Source organism: Haemaphysalis longicornis, unplaced genomic scaffold (assembly GCF_048455015.1).
Source record: "Haemaphysalis longicornis isolate Haplotype H1 unplaced genomic scaffold, Haemaphysalis longicornis Haplotype H1 scaffold_11, whole genome shotgun sequence".
In the NCBI taxonomy this organism is placed as follows: Eukaryota; Metazoa; Arthropoda; class Arachnida; order Ixodida; family Ixodidae; genus Haemaphysalis; species Haemaphysalis longicornis.
The window spans coordinates 57,415,006-57,434,755 of record NW_027526214.1 but is presented as its reverse complement, the minus strand read 5'-3'; the positions used below and the strand labels follow the sequence as shown (position 1 = coordinate 57,434,755).

Sequence of the window (19,750 nt, the reverse complement as noted above, 5' to 3'; positions counted from 1 at the left end):
CGAAGGTCTACAGCCTGTCATGAGCGGGTAATTGGCGGAAAACCCTTTTATACGACCTTCGCATTAAGGCTGCCAGAATCGAGGCCCTCGCTAAGCTGTCGCAAGATAATATTGTTTGGAAATGAGGGGCTCGTTAGAAAATACAGAAAGAAATGCGGCAGTCTACAACACCAAAGAAGGCATAGGGCAACGGTTAGACTATTTTTTTACCCTTCGTGATGTTACATTGTTTTTTAATTATTTTATGTGAGAAAGAAAGAAAAAAAAACACGCGCCCAGGGTGGGGACCAAACCTAACCCTTTCGATTAGTTCTCTAATTCTTTTCCAATTCGGCTATCTGGGCAACTGTGTTCTCCTTCACTTTCTGGGGTATTTATATTTACTACATCTGTATCTGATGCATGATGGTGGTAGCCAGCACAACTCAGACTGCAAGAGGGGAAGGGTACCTTTTGTCAACCCGCCGGGGCGTGACTCGAATGTCTACAGCCTGTCATGAGCGGGTAATTGGCGGGAAACCCTCTTGTGCTTTCTTGGCATCAAGGCGGCCAGAACCGAGGCCCTCGCTAAGCTATCGCAAGATAATATGGTTTGGAAATGAGGGGCTCGTTAGGAAATACAGAAAGAAATGCCGGCAGTCTACAACACCAAAGTAGGCATAGGAGAATGGTTAGACAATTGTTTTTACCGTTAGTGATGTTACACTATTTTTTATAATTTACGTGAGAAAGAAAGAAAGAAAAACGCACGGCCAGAGTGGTGACCAAACCCACGCTTTTCGATTAGGTCTTAAAAGCCCTACCAATTCGGCTATCTGGGCGACTGTGTTCTCGTTCACTTTCTGGGGTATTTATATTTGCTACATCTGTATCTGACACTTGAGGGTGGTAGCCAGCGCCACTCAGACTACACCGGGAGAAGGGGACCTTCTTTTCAACTCCCGGGGAGTGACTTCAACATCTACAGCCTGTCATGAGCGGGTAACTAACGGAAAACACTCGTATGCTATCTTGGCATCCCGGCTGCCTGAACCGAGGCCCTCCCTAAGCTATCTCAAGATAATATGCTTTGGAAATGAGGGGCTCGTTAGGAAATACAGAAAGAGAAGCCGGCAGTCAACAACCCCAAAGACGGGAAATGGGAATGGTTAGAATATTTTTATTACCGTTAGTGATGTTACATTGTTTTTTATAATTTACGTGAGCAAGAAAGAAGAAAAACACGCGCCCAAAGTCGGGGCCGAACCCACGCCTTTCGATTACATCTCGAATGCCTTACCAATTCCGCTAACTGCGCGACTGTGTTCTCCTTCCCTTCCTGGGGTATATGTATTTACTACATCTGTATCTGGTGCTTGAGAATGGTAGCCAACGCCACTCAGACTACACCGGAAGAAGGGGACTTTTTTTTCAAGCCACGGGGCGTGACTCGAACGTCTACAGCCTGTCATGAGCGGGTAACTGGCGGAAACCACTCTTTTGCTAGCTTGGCATCACGGCTGCCAGAACCGAGGCCTTGGCTAAGCTATCGCAAGATAATATTGTTTGGAAATGAGAGGCTCGTTAGAAAATACAGAAAGAAATGCTGTAGTCTACAACACCAAAGAAGGCATAGGGCAACGGTTAGACTATTTTTTTACCCTTATTGATGTTACAATATTTTTTACAATTTACATGTGAAAGAAAGAAAAACACGCGCCCAGAGTGGGGACCGAACCCACGCTATTCGATTAGGCCTCGAATGCCTTACCAATTCGGCTATCTGTGCGACTGTGCTCTCCTTCACTTTCTGGGGTATATGTATTGACTACATCTGTATCGGACGCTTGAGGGTGGTAGCCAGCGCCACTCAGACTACACGGGGAGAAAGGTACCCTCATTTAATCCCTCGGGGCGTGACTCCAACGTTTACAGCCTGTCATGAGCGGGTAACTGGCGGAAAACACTCTTATGCTATCTTGGCATCACAGCTGCCATAACCGAGGCCCTCGCTAAGCTATTACAAGATAATGTTGTTTGGAAATGAGGGGCTCGTTAGGAAATATCGAAAGAAATGCCGGCAGTCTACAATGCCAAAGAAGGCATAGGGCAATGGTTAGACTATTTTTTTACCCTTAGTGATGTTACATTGTTTTTTAATTATTTTACGTGACAAAGAAAGAAAGAAAAACACGCGCCCAAAGTGGGGACCGAACCCACGCCTTTCGTTTAGATGTCGAATGGCTTACCAATTCGGCTATCTGGGCGACGGTGTTCTTCACTTTCTGGGGTATTTATATTTACTACATCTGTATCTGACGCTTGAGGGTGGTAGCCAGCGCCACTCAGACTGCACGGGGAGAAGGGGACCTTCTTTTCAACCCCCGAGGCGTGACTCGAAGGTCGACAGCGTGTCATGTGCGGTTAATTGGTGGAAAACCCTCTTATGCTACTTTCGCATCAAGGATGCCAGAACCGAGGCCCTCGCTAAGCTATCGCAAGATAATATGGTTTGGAAATGAGGGGCTCGTTAGAAAATACAGAAAAAAATGCGGCAGTCTACAACATCAAATAAGGCATAGGAGAACGGTTTGACAATTGTTTTTACCGTTAGTGATGTTACAATATTTTTTACAATTTACGTGTGACAAAAAGAAAGATAAACACGCGCCCAGAGTGGGGACCGAACCCACGCCTTTCGATTAGGCCTCGAATGCCTTACCAATTCGGCTATCTGTGCGACTGTGCTCTCCTTCACTTTCTGGGGTATATGTATTTACTACAGCTGTATCGGACGCTTGAGGGTGGGAGCCAGCGCCACTCAGACTATACGGGGAGAAAGGTACCTTTATTTCATCCCTCGGGGCGTGACTCGAACATGTACAGCCTGTCATGAGCGGGTAACCTGCGGAAATCCCTTTTATGCTACCTTGGCATCAAGGCTGCCAGAACCGAGGCCATAGCTGAGCTATCGCAAGATAATAGGGTTTGGAAATCAGGGGCTCGTTAGGAAATACAGAAACAAATACCGGCAGTCTACAACACCAAAGAAGGCATAGGGGAATGGTTAGAATATTTTTTTTACCGTTTGTGATTTTACACTGTTTTTTACTAATTTACGTGACAAAGAATGAAAGGAAAACACGCGCCCGGAGTGGGGACCGAACCCACGTCTTTCGATTAGATGTCGAATGCCTTTCCAATTCGTCTATCTGAGCGACTGTATTCTCCTTCACTTTCTGGGCTATTTATATTTACTACATCTGTTTCTGACGCTTGAGGGTGGTAGCCAGCGCCACTCAGACTACACGGGGAGAAGGCGACCTTCTTTTCAACCCACGGGGCGTGACTCCGACGTCTACAGCACGTCATGAGCGGGTAACTGGCGGAAAACACTCTTATGCTATCTTGGCATCAAGGCTGCCAGAACCAAGGCCTTCGCTAAGCTATCGCAAGATAATATGGCTTGGCAATGAGGGGCTAGTTAGAAAATACAGAAAGAAATGCGGCAGTCTACAACACCAAAGAAGACATAGGGCAATGGTTAGACTATTTTTTTACCCTTAGTGATGTTACATTGTTTTTAATAATTCACGTGAGAAAGAAAGAAAGAAAAACACGCGCCCAGAGTGGGGACCGAACCCAAGCCTTTTGATTCGGTCTCCAATGCCTTACCAATTCGGCTAACTGGGCGACTGTGTTCTCCTTCACTTTCTGGGGTATATGTAGTTAATACATCTGTATCTCATGCTTGAGAATGGTAGCCAATGCCACTCGACTACACGGGAAGAAGGGCATCTTCTTTTCATCCCACGGGGCGTGACTCGAACGTCTACAGCCTGTCATGGGCGGGTAACTGGCGGAAAACACTCTTATGCTAGCTTGGCATCACGGCTGCCAGAACCGAGGCCCTCGCTAAGCTATCGCAAGATAATATGGTTTGGAAATGAGGGGCTCGTTAAGAAATACAGAAAGAAAATCCGGCAGTCAACAACACCAAAGTAGGCATAGGAGAATGGTTAGACAATTGTTTTTATCGTTAGTGATGTTACATTATTTTTTATAATTTACGTAAGAAAGAAAGAAAGAAAAATCCGTACCCAGAGTGGGGACCGAACCCACGCCTTTCGATTAGATCTCGAATGCCTTACCAATTAGGCTATCTGGGCGACTGTGTTCTTCACTTTCTGGGTTATGTATATTTATTACATCTGGATCTGACGCATAAGGGTGGTAGCCAGCGCCACTCAGATTACACCGGGAGAAGGGGACCTTCTTTTCATCCCCCGGGGCGTGACTCCAACGTCTACAGCCTGTCATGAGTGGGTAACTGGCGGAAAACATTCTTATGCAGTTTGGCATCACGGCTGCCAGAACCGAGGCCCTCCCTAAGCAATCGCAAGATAATATGGTTTGAAAATGAGGGGCTCATTAGGTAATACAGAAATAAATTCCGGCAGTCTCCAACACCAAAGAAGGCATAGGAGAAGGGTTAGATAATTTTTTTTTACTGTTAGTGATGTTACATTGTTTTTTATAATTTACGTGAGAAAGAAAGAAAGAAAAACACGCGCCCAGGGTGGAGACCAAACCTATGCCTTTCGATTAGTTCTCTAATTCTTTGCCAATTCGGCTATCTTTGAGACGGTGTTCTCCTTCACTTTCTGGGGTATTTATATTTACTATATCTGTATCTGATGCATGATGGTGGTAGACAGCACCACTCAGACTACAAGCGGAGAAGGGGACCTTCTTTTGAACCCCCGGGGCATGACTCCAACGTCTACAGCCTGTCATGAGTGGGTAACTAGCGGAAAACACTCTTATGCTATCTTGGCATCACGGCTGCCAGAACCGAGGCCCTCCCTAAGCTATCGCAAGATAATATGGTTTGGAAATGAGGGGCTCGTTAGGAAATACAGAAAGAGAAGCCGGCAGTCAACAACCCCAAAGACGGGATAGGGGAATGGTTAGAACATTTTTTTTTACCGTTAGTGATGTTACATTGTTTTTTTATTAAGTTACGTGAGAAAAAAAGAAAAACACGCGCCCGGAGTGGGGACCGAACCCAAGCCTTTCGATTAGGTCTCGAATGTGTTACCAATTCGGCTATTTGGGCGTCTGTGCTCTCCTTCACTTTCGGGGGTATATGTATATACTACATCTGTATCTTACGCTTGAGGGTGGTAGCGAGCGCCACTCGGACTACACGGGGAAAAGGGGACCTTCTTTTCAACCCCCGGGGCGTGACTCCAACGTCTACAGCCTGTCATGAGCAGGTAATCGGTGGAAAACCCTCTTATGCGACCTTCGCATCAAGGCTGCCAGAACCGATGCCCTCGCTAAGCTATCGCAAGATAATATGGTTTGGAAATGGGGGGCTCGTTAGAAAATACAGAAAGAAATGCGGCAGTTTACAACACCAAAGAAGGCATAGGGCAACGGTTAGACTATTTTTTTTACCCTTTGTGATGTTACATTGTTTTTTTAATTATTTTACGTGAGAAAGAAAGAAAGAAAAACACACGCCCAGGGTGGGGACCAAACCTACGCCTTTCGATTAGTTCTCTAATTCTTTGCCAATTCGGCCATCTGGGCGACTGTGTTCTCCTTCACTTTCTGGGGTATTTATATTTACTACATCTGTATCTGACGCTTCAGGGTGGTAGCAAGCGCAACTCAGACTACACGGGGAGAAGGGGAACTTCTTTTAAACCCACGGGGAGTGACTCCAACGTCTACAGCCTGTCATGAGCGGGTAACTGGCGGAAAACACTCTTATGCTAACTTGGCATCACGGCTGCCAGAACCGAGCCCCTGCCTAAGCTATCGCAGGATAATATGGTTTGGAAATGAAGGGCTCGTTAGGAAATACAGAAAGAAAAGCCGGCAGTCAACAACCCCAAAGACGGGATAGGGGAATGGTTGAAATATTTTTTTTAGCGTTAGTGATGTTACATTGTTTTTTTATTAGGTTATGTGAGAAAAAAAGAAAAAACACGCGCCCGGAGTGGGAACCGAATTTACAGCTTTCGATTAGATCTCGAATTCCTTGCCAATTCGGCTATCGGGGCGACTGTGTTCTCCTACACTTTCTGGAGTATTTATATATACTACATCTGTATCTTATGCATGACGGTGGTAGCCGGCACCACTCAGACTACACCAAGAGAAGGGAACCTTCTTTTCAACACCCGGGGCGTGAGTCGAAGGTCTACAGCCTGTCATGAGCGGGTAATTGGCGGAAAACCCTTTTATACGACCTTCGCATTAAGGCTGCCAGAATCGAGGCCCTCGCTAAGCTGTCGCAAGATAATATTGTTTGGAAATGAGGGGCTCGTTAGAAAATACAGAAAGAAATGCGGCAGTCTACAACACCAAAGAAGGCATAGGGCAACGGTTAGACTATTTTTTTACCCTTCGTGATGTTACATTGTTTTTTAATTATTTTATGTGAGAAAGAAAGAAAAAAAAACACGCGCCCAGGGTGGGGACCAAACCTACGCCTTTCGATTAGTTCTCTAATTCTTTTCCAATTCGGCTATCTGGGCAACTGTGTTCTCCTTCACTTTCTGGGGTATTTATATTTACTACATCTGTATCTGATGCATGATGGTGGTAGCCAGCACAACTCTGACTGCAAGAGGGGAAGGGTACCTTTTGTCAACCCGCCGGGGCGTGACTCGAATGTCTACAGGCTGTCATGAGCGGGTAATTGGCGGGAAACCCTCTTGTGCTTTCTTGGCATCAAGGCGGCCAGAACCGAGGCCCTCGCTAAGCTATCGCAAGATAATATGGTTTGGAAATGAGGGGCTCGTTAGGAAATACAGAAAGAAATGCCGGCAGTCTACAACACCAAAGTAGGCATAGGAGAATGGTTAGACAATTGTTTTTACCGTTAGTGATGTTACACTATTTTTTATAATTTACGTGAGAAAGAAAGAAAGAAAAACGCACGGCCAGAGTGGTGACCAAACCCACGCTTTTCGATTAGGTCTTGAATGCCTTACCAATTCGGCTATCTGGGCGACTGTGTTCTCGTTCACTTTCTGGGGTATTTATATTTGCTACATCTGTATCTGACACTTGAGGGTGGTAGCCAGCGCCACTCAGACTACACCGGGAGAAGGGGACCTTCTTTTCAACTCCCGGGGAGTGACTTCAACGTCTACAGCCTGTCATGAGCGGGTAACTAACGGAAAACACTCGTATGCTATCTTGGCATCCCGGCTGCCTGAACCGAGGCCCTCCCTAAGCTATCTCAAGATAATATGCTTTGGAAATGAGGGGCTCGTTAGGAAATACAGAAAGAGAAGCCGGCAGTCAACAACCCCAAAGACGGGAAATGGGAATGGTTAGAATATTTTTTTTACCGTTAGTGATGTTACATTGTTTTTTATTAGGTTACGTGAGAAAGAAAGAAAGAAAAACACGCGCCCGGAGTGGGGACCGAACCAAAGCCTTTCGATTAGGTCTCGAATGTCTTACCAATTCGGCTATTTTGGCGTCTGTGCTCTCCTTCACTTTCTGGGGTATATGTATTTACTACATCTGTATCTGACGCTTGTGGGTGGTAGCGAGCGCCACACAGACTACACGGGGAAAAGGGGACCTTCTTTTCAACCCCCGGGGCGTGACTCCAACGTCTACAGCCTGTCATGAGCGGGTAACTGGCGGAAAACACTCTTATACTAACTTGGCATCACGGCTGCCAGAACCGAGGCCCTCCCTAAGATATCGCAAGATAATATGGTTTGGAAATGTGGGGCTCATTAGGAAATACAGAAACCAATGCCGGCAGTCTACAACACCAAAGAGGGCATAGGGGAATGGTTAGAATATTTTTTTGACCATTTGTGATGTTACATTGTTTTTTAAATATTTTACGTGAGAAAGAAAGAAAGAAAAACATGCTCCCAGGGTGGAGACCAGACCAACGCCTTTCGATTAGTTCTCGAATTCTTTGCCAATTCGGCTATCTGGGCGACTGTGTTCTTCTTCACTTTCTGGGGTATTTACATTTACTACATCTGTATCTAACGCTTGAGTTGGTAGCCAGCGCCACTCAGACTACACAGGGTGAAGGGGACCTTCTTTTCAACCCCCGGGGCGTGACTCGAAGGTCCACAGCCTGTTATGAGCGGGTAATCGGTGGAAACCCTCTTATACGACCTTCGCATCAAGGCTGCCAGAACCGATGCCCTCGCTAAGCTATCGCAAGATAATATGGTTTCGAAATGAGAGGCTCGTTAGAAAATACAGAAAGAAATGCGGCAGTCTACAACACCAAAGAAGGCATAGGGCAACGGTTAGACTATTTTTTTACCCTTAGTGATGATACATTGTTTTTAATTATTTTACGTGAGAAAGAAAGAAAGAAAAACACGCGCCCAGGGTGGGCACCAAACCCACGCCTTTCGATTAGTTCTCGAATTCTTTGCCAATTCGGCTATCTGGGCGACTGTGTTCTTCTTCACTTTCTGGGGTATTTACATTTACTACATCTGTATCTAACGCTGGAGAGTGGTAGCCAGCGCCACTCAGACTACACAGGGTGAAGGGGACCTTCTTTTCAACCCCCGGGGCGTGACTCGAAGGTCCACAGCCTGTTATGAGCGGGTAATCGGTGGGAAACCCTCTTATACGACCTTCGCATCAAGGCTGCCAGAACCGATGCCCTCGCTAAGCTATCGCAAGATAATATGGTTTCGAAATGAGAGGCTCGTTAGAAAATACAGAAAGAAATGCGGCAGTCTACAACACCAAAGAAGGCATAGGGCAACGGTTAGACTATTTTTTTACCCTTAGTGATGTTACATTGTTTTTAATTATTTTACGTGAGAAAGAAAGAAAGAAAAACACGCACCCAGGGTGGGGACAAAACCCACGCCTTTCGATTAGTTCTAGAATTCTTTGCCAATTCGGCTATCTGGGCGATTCTGATCTTCTTCTTTTTCTTGGGTATTTATATTTACTACATCTGTATCTAACGCTTGAGTGTGGTAGCCAGCGCCACTCAGACTACACAAGGAGAAGGGGACCTTCTTTTCAAGCTCCGGGGCGTGACTCGAACGTCTACAGCCTGTCATGAGTGGGTAACTGGCGGACAACCCTCTTATGCTACCTAGGCATCAAGGCTGCCAGAACCGAGGCTCTCGCTAAGCTATCGCACGATAATATGGTTTGGAAATGAGGGGCTTGTTAGGAAATACAGAAACCAATGCCGCCAGTCTACAACACCAAAGAAGGCATAAGGAAATGGTTAGAATTTTTTTTACCGTTAGTGATGTACATTGTTTTTTTAATGATTTACGTGAGAAGGAAAAAAAGAAAAACACGCACACAGAGTGTTGATCGCACACACGCCTTTTGATTAGATGTAGAATGCCTTACCAAGTCGGCAATCTGGGCGACTGTGTTCTCCTTCACGTTCTGGGGTATTTATATTTACTACATCTGTATCTGATGCATGACGGTGGTAGCCAGCACCACTCAGACTACTAGGGGAGAAGGGGACCTTCTTTTCAACCCCCGGGGCGTGACTCGAAGGTTTACAGCCTGTCATGAGCGGGTAACTGGCGGAAAACACTCTTATCCTAACTTGGCATCACGGCTGACAGAACCGAGGCCCTCCCTAAGCTATCGCAAGATAATATGGTTTGGAAATGAGGGGCTCGTTAGGAAATACAGAAAGAAAAGCCGGCAGTCAACAACCCAAAAGACGGGATAGGGGAATGGTTAAAATATTTTTTTTACCGTTATTGATGTTACATTGTTTTTGTAATAAGTTACGTGAGAAAGAAAGAAAAACGCGCCCGGAGAGGGGACCGAATTTATGGTTTCGATTAGATCTCGAATGCCTTACCAATTCGGCTATCTGGGCGACTGTGTTCTCCTAGACTTTCTGGGGTATTTATATATACTGCATCTGTATCTGATGCATGAAGGTGGTAGCCAGCACCACTCAGACTACAAGGGTAGAACGGGACCTTCTTTTCAACGCCCGGGGCATGACTCGATATTTCTACAGCCTGTCATGAGCGGTTAATTGGCAGAAAACCCTCTTATGCTACCTTCGCATCAAGGCTGCCAGAATCGAGGCCCTCGGTGAGCTATCGCAAGATAATAGGGTTTGGAAATCAGGGGCTCGTTAGGAAATACAGAAACAAATGCCGGCAGTCTACAACACCAAAGAAGGTATAGGGGAATGGTTAGAATATTTTGTTACCGTTAGTGATGTTACACTGTTTTTTTAATAATTTACGTGACAAAGAATGAAAGAAAAACACGCCCCTAGAGTGGGGACCAAACCCAAGCCTTTCGATTAGGTCTCCAATGCCTTACCAATTCGGCTATCTGGGCGTCTGTGCTCTCCTTCACTTTCTGGGGTATATGTATTAACTACATCTGTATCTGGACCTTGAGGGTGGCAGCCAGCGCCACTCAGACTACACGGGGAGAAGGGGACCTTTTTTTCAGCCCCCGGGGCGTGACTCCAACGTCTACAGTCTGTCATGAGCAGGTAACTGGCGGAAAACACTCATATGCTAGCTTGGCATCATGGCTGCCAGTACCGAGGCCCTCGCTAAGCTTTTGCAAGATAATATGGTATGGAAATGAGGTGTTCGTTACGAAATACAGAAAGAAATTCAGGCAGTCTACACACCAAAGAAGACATACGGAATGGTTAGACTATTTTTTTTACCGTTAGTGCTGTTACATTGTTTTTTTAATTATTTACGTGAGAAAAAAAGAAAGAAAAACACGCGCCCAGAGTGGGGACCGAACGCACGCCTTTCGATTAGGTCTCCAATGCCTTACCAATTCGTGCAACTGGGCGACTGTGTTCTTCGCTACCTGGGGTATATGTATTTACTACATCTGTATCTTACGCTTGAGAATGGTAGCCAGCACAACTCAGACAACACGGGGAGTAAGGTACCTTCATTTCATCCCCCGGGGCGTGACACGAACGTCTACAGCCTGTCATGAGCGGGTAACTGGGGAAATTCCTCTTATTCTACCTTGGAATCAAGGCTGCCAGAACCGAGGCCCTCGCTAAACTATCGCAAGATAATATGGTTTGGAAATCAGGGGCTCGTTAGGAAATACAGAAACAAATGCCGGCAGTCTACAACACCAAAGAAGGCATAAGGGAATGGTTAGAATATTTTGTTACCGTTAGTGAAGTTACATTGTTTTTTTTAATTAGGTTACGTGACAAAGAAAGAAAGAAGAACACGCGCCCAGAGTGGGGCCCAATCCATGCCTTTCGATTAGATCTCGAATACCCTTACAAATTCGGCTATCTGGGCGACTGTGTTCTTCACTTTCTGGGTTATTTATATTTATTACATCTGGATCTGACGCAAAAGGGTGGTAGCCAGCGCCACTCAGATTACACGGGGAGAAGGGGACCTTCTTTTTATCCCCCGGGGCGTGGCTCCAACGTCTACAGCCTGTCATGAGCGGGTAACAGGCGGAAAACATTCTTATGCTAGTTTGGCATCACGGCTGCCAGATCCGAGGCCCTCCCTAAGCAATCGCAAGATAATATGGTTTGGAAATGAGGGGCTCATTAGGTAATACAGAAAGAAATTCCGGCAGTCTACAACACCAAAGAAGGCATAGGAGAAGGGTTAGACAATTGTTTTTACTGTTAGTGATGTTACATTGTTTTTTATAATTTACGTGAGCAAGAAAGAAGAAAAACACGCGCCCAAAGTCGGGGCCGAACCCACGCCTTTCGATTACATCTCGAATGCCTTACCAATTCCGCTAACTGCGCGACTGTGTTCTCCTTCCCTTCCTGGGGTATATGTATTTACTACATCTGTATCTGGTGCTTGAGAATGGTAGCCAACGCCACTCAGACTACACCGGAAGGGGACTTTTTTTTCAAGCCACGGGGCGTGACTCGAACGTCTACAGCCTGTCATGAGCGGGTAACTGGCGGAAACCACTCTTTTGCTAGCTTGGCATCACGGCTGCCAGAACCGAGGCCTTCGCTAAGCTATCGCAAGATAATATTGTTTGGAAATGAGAGGCTCGTTAGAAAATACAGAAAGAAATGCTGTAGTCTACAACACCAAAGAAGGCATAGGGCAACGGTTAGACTATTTTTTTACCCTTATTGATGTTACAATATTTTTTACAATTTACATGTGAAAGAAAGAAAAACACGCGCCCAGAGTGGGGACCGAACCCACGCTATTCGATTAGGCCTCGAATGCCTTACCAAATCGGCTATCTGTGCGACTTTGCTCTCCTTCACTTTCTGGGGTATATGTATTGACTACATCTGTATCGGACGCTTGAGGGTGGTAGCCAGCGCCACTCAGACTACACGGGGAGAAAGGTACCCTCATTTAATCCCTCGGGGCGTGACTCCAACGTCTACAGCCTGTCATGAGCGGGTAACTGGCGGAAAACACTCTTATGCTATCTTGGCATCACAGCTGCCATAACCGAGGCCCTCGCTAAGCTATTACAAGATAATCTTGTTTGGAAATGAGGGGCTCGTTAGGAAATATCGAAAGAAATGCCGGCAGTCTACAATGCCAAAGAAGGCATAGGGCAATGGTTAGACTATTTTTTTACCCTTAGTGATGTTACATTGTTTTTTAATTATTTTACGTGACAAAGAAAGAAAGAAAAACACGCGCCCAAAGTGGGGACCGAACCCACGCCTTTCGTTTAGATGTCGAATGGCTTACCAATTCGGCTATCTGGGCGACGGTGTTCTTCACTTTCTGGGGTATTTATATTTACTACATCTGTATCTGACGCTTGAGGGTGGTAGCCAGCGCCACTCGGACTGCACGGGGAGAAGGGGACCTTCTTTTCAACCCCCGAGGCGTGACTCGAAGGTCGACAGCCTGTCATGTGCGGTTAATTGGTGGAAAACCCTCTTATGCTACTTTCGCATCAAGGATGCCAGAACCGAGGCCCTCGCTAAGCTATCGCAAGATAATATGGTTTGGAAATGAGGGGCTCGTTAGAAAATACAGAAAAAAATGCGGCAGTCTACAACATCAAATAAGGCATAGGAGAACGGTTTGACAATTGTTTTTACCGTTAGTGATGTTACAATATTTTTTACAATTTACGTGTGAAAAAAAGAAAGATAAACACGCGCCCAGAGTGGGGACCGAACCCACGCCTTTCGATTAGGCCTCGAATGCCTTACCAATTCGGCTATCTGTGCGACTGTGCTCTCCTTCACTTTCTGGGGTATATGTATTTACTACAGCTGTATCGGACGCTTGAGGGTGGGAGCCAGCGCCACTCAGACTATACGGGGAGAAAGGTACCTTTATTTCATCCCTCGGGGCGTGACTCGAACATGTACAGCCTGTCATGAGCGGGTAACCTGCGGAAATCCCTCTTATGCTACCTTGGCATCAAGGCTGCCAGAACCGAGGCCATAGCTGAGCTATCGCAAGATAATAGGGTTTGGAAATCAGGGGCTCGTTAGGAAATACAGAAACAAATACCGGCAGTCTACAACACCAAAGAAGGCATAGGGGAATGGTTAGAATATTTTTTTTACCGTTTGTGATTTTACACTGTTTTTTACTAATTTACGTGACAAAGAATGAAAGGAAAACACGCGCCCGGAGTGGAGACCGAACCCACGTCTTTCGATTAGATGTCGAATGCCTTTCCAATTCGTCTATCTGAGCGACTGTATTCTCCTTCACTTTCTGGGGTATTTATATTTACTACATCTGTATCTGACGCTTGAGGGTGGTAGCCAGCGCCACTAAGACTACACGGGGAGAAGGCGACCTTCTTTTCAACCCACGGGGCGTGACTCCGACGTCTACAGCACGTCATGAGCGGGTAACTGGCGGAAAACACTCTTATGCTATCTTGGCATCAAGGCTGCCAGAACCAAGGCCTTTGCTAAGCTATCGCAAGATAGTATGGCTTGGCAATGAGGGGCTAGTTAGAAAATACAGAAAGAAATGCGGCAGTCTACAACACCAAAGAAGACATAGGGCAATGGTTAGACTATTTTTTTACCCTTAGTGATGTTACATTGTTTTTAATAATTCACGTGAGAAAGAAAGAAAGAAAAACACGCGCCCAGAGTGGGAACCGAACCCAAGCCTTTTGATTCGGTCTCCAATGCCTTACCAATTCGGCTAACTGGGCGACTGTGTTCTCCTTCACTTTCTGGGGTATATGTAGTTAATACATCTGTATCTCATGCTTGAGAATGGTAGCCAATGCCACTCGACTACACGGGAAGAAGGGCATCTTCTTTTCATCCCACGGGGCGTGACTCGAACGTCTACAGCCTGTCATGAGCGGGTAACTGGCGGAAAACACTCTTATGCTAGCTTGGCATCACGGCTGCCAGAACCGAGGCCCTCGCTAAGCTATCGCAAGATAATATGGTTTGGAAATGAGGGGCTCGTTAAGAAATACAGAAAGAAAATCCGGCAGTCAACAACACCAAAGTAGGCATAGGAGAATGGTTAGACAATTGTTTTTATCTATAGTGATGTTACATTATTTTTTATAATTTACGTAAGAAAGAAAGAAAGAAAAATCCGTACCCAGAGTGGGGACCGAACCCACGCCTTTCGATTAGATCTCGAATGCCTTACCAATTAGGCTATCTGGGCGACTGTGTTCTTCACTTTCTGGGTTATGTATATTTATTACATCTGGATCTGACGCATAAGGGTGGTAGCCAGCGCCACTCAGATTACACCGGGAGAAGGGGACCTTCTTTTCATCCCCCGGGGCGTGACTCCAACGTCTACAGCCTGTCATGAGTGGGTAACTGGCGGAAAACATTCTTATGCAGTTTGGCATCACGGCTGCCAGAACCGAGGCCCTCCCTAAGCAATCGCAAGATAATATGGTTTGAAAATGAGGGGCTCATTAGGTAATACAGAAAGAAATTCCGGCAGTCTACAACACCAAAGAAGGCATAGGAGAAGGGTTAGATAATTTTTTTTACTGTTAGTGATGTTACATTGTTTTTTATAATTTACGTGAGAAAGAAAGAAAGAAAAACACGCGCCCAGGGTGGGGACCAAACCTATGCCTTTCGATTAGTTCTCTAATTCTTTGCCAATTCGGCTATCTTTGCGACGGTGTTCTCCTTCACTTTCTGGGGTATTTATATTTACTATATCTGTATCTGATGCATGATGGTGGTAGACAGCACCACTCAGACTACAAGCGGAGAAGGGGACCTTCTTTTGAACCCCCGGGGCATGACTCCAACGTCTACAGCCTGTCATGAGTGGGTAACTAGCGGAAAACACTCTTATGCTATCTTGGCATCACGGCTGCCAGAACCAAGGCCCTCCCTAAGCTGTCGCAAGATAATATGGTTTGGAAATGAGGGGCTCGTTAGGAAATACAGAAAGAGAAGCCGGCAGTCAACAACCCCAAAGACGGGATAGGGGAATGGTTAGAATATTTTTTTTTACCGTTAGTGATGTTACATTGTTTTTTTATTAAGTTACGTGAGAAAGAAAGAAAGAAAAACACGCGCCTGGAGTGGGGACCGAACCCAAGCCTTTCGATTAGGTCTCGAATGTGTAACCAATTCGGCTATTTGGGCGTCTGTGCTCTCCTTCACTTTCGAGGGTATATGTATTTACTACATCTGTATCTGACGCTTGAGGGTGGTAGCGAGCGCCACTCAGACTACACGGGGAAAAGGGGACCTTCTTTTCAACCCCCGGGGCGTGACTCCAACGTCTACAGCCTGTCATGAGCGGGTAATCAGTGGAAAACCCTCTTATGCGACCTTAGCATCAAGGCTGCCAGAACCGATGCCCTCGCTAAGCTATCGCAAGATAATATGGTTTGGAAATGAGGGGCTCGTTAGAAAATACAGAAAGAAATGCGGCAGTCTACAACACCAAAGAAGGCATAGGGCAACGGTTAGACTATTTTTTACCCTTAGTGATGTTACATTCTTTTTTGAATTATTTTACGTAGGGACCAAACCCACGCCTTTCGATTTTACGTGGGGACCAAACCCACGCCTTTCGATTAGTTCTCGAATACTTTGGAAATTCGGCTATCTGGGCGATTCTGATCTTCTTCTTTTTCTGGGGTATTTATATTTACTACATCTGTATCTAACGCTTGAGTGTGGTAGCCAGCGCCACTCAGACTACACAAGGAGAAGGGGACCTTCTTTTCATGCCCCGGTGCGTGACTCGAACGTCTACAGCCTGTCATGAGCGGGTAACTGGCGGAAAAACTCTTATGCTAACTTGGCATCACGGCTGCCAGAACCGAGGCCCTCCCTGAGCTATCGTAAGATAATATGGTTTGGAAATGAGGCACTCGTTAGAAAATACAGAAAGAAATGCGGCAGTCTACAACACCAAAGAAGGCATAGGAGAATGGTTTTACAATTGTTTTTACCGTTAGTGATGTTACATTATTTTTTACAATTTACGTGTTAAAGAAAGAAAGAAAAACACGCGCCCAGATTGGGGACCGAACCCACGCCTTTCGATTAGGCCTCGAATGCCTTACCAATTCGGCTATCTGTGCGACTGTGCTCTCCTTTACTTTCTGGGGTATATGTATTAACTCAATCTGCATCGGACGCTTGAGGGTGGTAGCCAGCGGCACTCAGACTACACGGGGAGAAAGGTACCTTCATTTCATCCATCGGGGCGTGACTCGAACGTCTACAGCCTGTCATGCGCGGGTAACCTGCGGAAATCCCTGTTATGCTACCTTGGCATCTAGGCTGACAGAACCGAAGCCCTCGGTGAGCTATCGCAAAAAATAGGGTTTGGAAATCAGGGGCTCGTTAGGAAATACAGAAACAAATGCCGGCAGTCTACAACATCAAAGAAGGCATAGGGGAATGGTTAGAATATTTTTTTTAGCGTTAGTGATGTTACACTGTTTTTTTAATAATTTACGTGACAAAGAATGAAAGAAAATCACGCGCCCACAGTGGGGACCGAATCCACGCCTTTCGATTAGATCTCGAATGCCTTACAAATTCGGCTATCTGGACGACTGTGTTCTACACTTTTTGGGGCATTTACATTTACTACATCTGTATCTGACGCTTGAGAATGGTAGCCAATGCCACTCAGACTACACGGCAAGAAGGGGATCTTCTTTTCAACCCACGGGGCGTGACTTTAACGTCTACAGCCTGTCATGATCGGGTAACTGTCAGAAAACACTCTTATGCTAGCTTGGCATCACGGCTGCCAGAACCGAGAACCTCGCAAAGCTATCGCAAGATAATATGGTTTGGAAATGAGGGGCTCGTTAGAAAATACAGAAAGAAATGCGGCAGTCTAAAACATCAAAGAAGGCATAGGAGAAGGGTTTGACAATTGTTTTTAACGTTAGTGATGTTACAATATTTTTTACAATTTACGGGTGAAAGAAAGAAAGATAAACACGTGCCCAGAGTGGGGACCGAACCCACGCCTTTCGATTAGGCCTCGAATGCCTTACCAATTCGGCTATCTGTGTGACTGTGCTCTCCTTCACTTTCTGCGGTATATGTATTTACTGAATCTGCATCGGACGCTTGAGGGTGGTAGCCAGCGCCACTCAGACTATATGGGGAGAAAGGTACCTTCATTTCATCCCTCGGGGCGTGACTCGAAAGTTTACAGCCTGTCATGAGCGGGTAACCTGAGGAAATCCCTCTTATGCTACCTTGGCATCAAGGCTGCCAGAACCGAGGCCATCGCTGAGCTATCACAAGATAATAGGGTTTGGAAATCAGGGGCTCGTTAGGAAATACAGAAACCAATGCTGGCAGTCTACAACACCAAAGAAGGCATAGGGGAATGGTTAGAATATTTTTTTTACCGTAAGCGATGTTACACTGTTTTTTAATAATTTACGTGAGAAAGAAAGAAAGAAAAACACGCGCCCGGAGTGGGGACCGAATCCACGCCTTTCGATTAGATCTCGAATGCCTTACCAATACGGATATCTGGGAGACTGTGTTCTCCTACACTTTCAGGGGTATGTATATTTACTACATCTGTATCTGATGCATGACGGTTGTAGCCAGCACCACTCAGACTACAGGGTGAGAAGGGGACCTTCATTTCAAGTCCCGGGGCGTGATTTGAACGTCTACAGCCTGTCATAAGTGGGTAACTGGCAGAAAACCCAATTATGCTACCTTGGCGACAAGGCTGCCAGAACCGAGGCCCTCGCTAAGCTATCGCAAGATAATATGGTTTGGAAATCAGGGGTCGTTAGGAAATACAGAAAAAAATGCCGGGAGTCTACAACACAAAAGAAGGCAAAGGGGAATGGTTACAATATTTTTTTTACCGTTAGTGATGATACATTGTTTTTTATTATTTATGTGAGAAAGAAAGAAAAACACGCGCCCAGAGTGGGGACAGAACCCACGCCTTTCGATTAGATGTCGAATGCCTTACCAATTCGGCTATCTGGGCGACTGTGTTCTCCTTCACTTTCTGGGAAATAAATATTTACTACATCTGTATCTAACGCTTGAGTGTGGTATTCAGCGCAACTCAGACTACACAGGAAAAACGGGACCTTCTTTTCTACCCCCGGGGATTTACTCGAACGTCTACAGCCTGTCACGAGCGGGTAATTGGTGGAAAACCTATTAGGCACACCTTGGCATCAAGGCTGCCAGAACCGAGGCCCTCTTTAAGCTATCGCAAGATAATATGGTTTGGAAATGAGGGGCTCGTTACGAAATACAGAAAGAAATGCCAGCAGTCTACACACCAAAGAAGGCATACAGCATGGTTAGACTATTTTTTTTTACCGTTAGTGCTGTTACATTGTTTTTTTAATTAATTTACGTGAGAAAGAAAGAAAGAAAAACACGCGCCCAGAGTGGGGACCGATCGCACACCTTTCGATTAGGTCTCGAATGCCTTAGAAATTCGGGAAACTTGGCGACTGTGTTCTTCACTATCTGGGGTATATGTATTTACTACATCTGTATCTGACGCTTGAGAATGGTAGCCAGCACCACTCAGACAACACGGGGAGAAAGGTACCTTCATTTCATCCCCCGGGGCGTGACTTGAACGTCTACAGCCTGTCATGAGCGGGTAACTGGCGGAAATCCCTCTTATGCTACCTTGGCATCAAGGCTGCCAGAACCGAGGCCCTCGCTAAGCTATCACAAGATAATGTTGTTTGGAAATGAGGGGCTCGTTAGGAAATATCGAAAGAAGTGCCGGAAGTCTACAATGCCAAAGAAGGCATAGGGCAATGGTTAGACTATTTTTTTACCCTTAGTGATGTTACATTGTTTTTTAATTATTTTACATGACAAAGAAAGAAAGAAAAACACGCGCCCAGAGTGGGGACCGAACCCACGCCTTTCGATTAGATGTCGAATGGCTTACCAATTCGGCTATCTGGGCGACTGTGTTCTCCTTCACTTTCTGGGGTATTTATATATACTACATCTGTATCTGACGCTTGAGGGCGGTAGCCAGCGCCACTCAGACTGCACGGGGAGAAGGGGACCTTCTTTTCAACCCCCGGGGCGTGACTCGAAGGTCGACAGCCTGTCATGTGCGGTTAATTGGCGGAAAACCCTCTTATGCTACCTTCGCATCAAGGATGCCAGAACCGAGGCCCTCGCTAAGCTATGGCAAGATAATATGGTTTGGAAATGAGGGGCTCGTTAGAAAATACAGAAAGAAATGCGGCAGTCTAAAACATCAAAGAAGGCATAGGAGAAGGGTTTGACAATTGTTTTTAACGTTAGTGATGTTACAATATTTTTTACAATTTA

General features: G+C 45.8%; 2 non-coding genes across 2 annotated transcripts; both read right to left on the bottom strand.

Moving 5' to 3' along the window:
• Positions 1-2,647: 2,647 nt before the first annotated feature.
• Trnar-ccu (transfer RNA arginine (anticodon CCU)) lies at positions 2,648-2,719 on the bottom strand. The gene has a single exon. It is a non-coding gene; the product is annotated as a tRNA-Arg (tRNA).
• Positions 2,720-13,114: 10,395 nt separating this feature from the next.
• On the bottom strand, positions 13,115-13,186 carry Trnar-ccu (transfer RNA arginine (anticodon CCU)). The gene has a single exon. It is a non-coding gene; the product is annotated as a tRNA-Arg (tRNA).
• Positions 13,187-19,750: the final 6,564 nt, after the last annotated feature.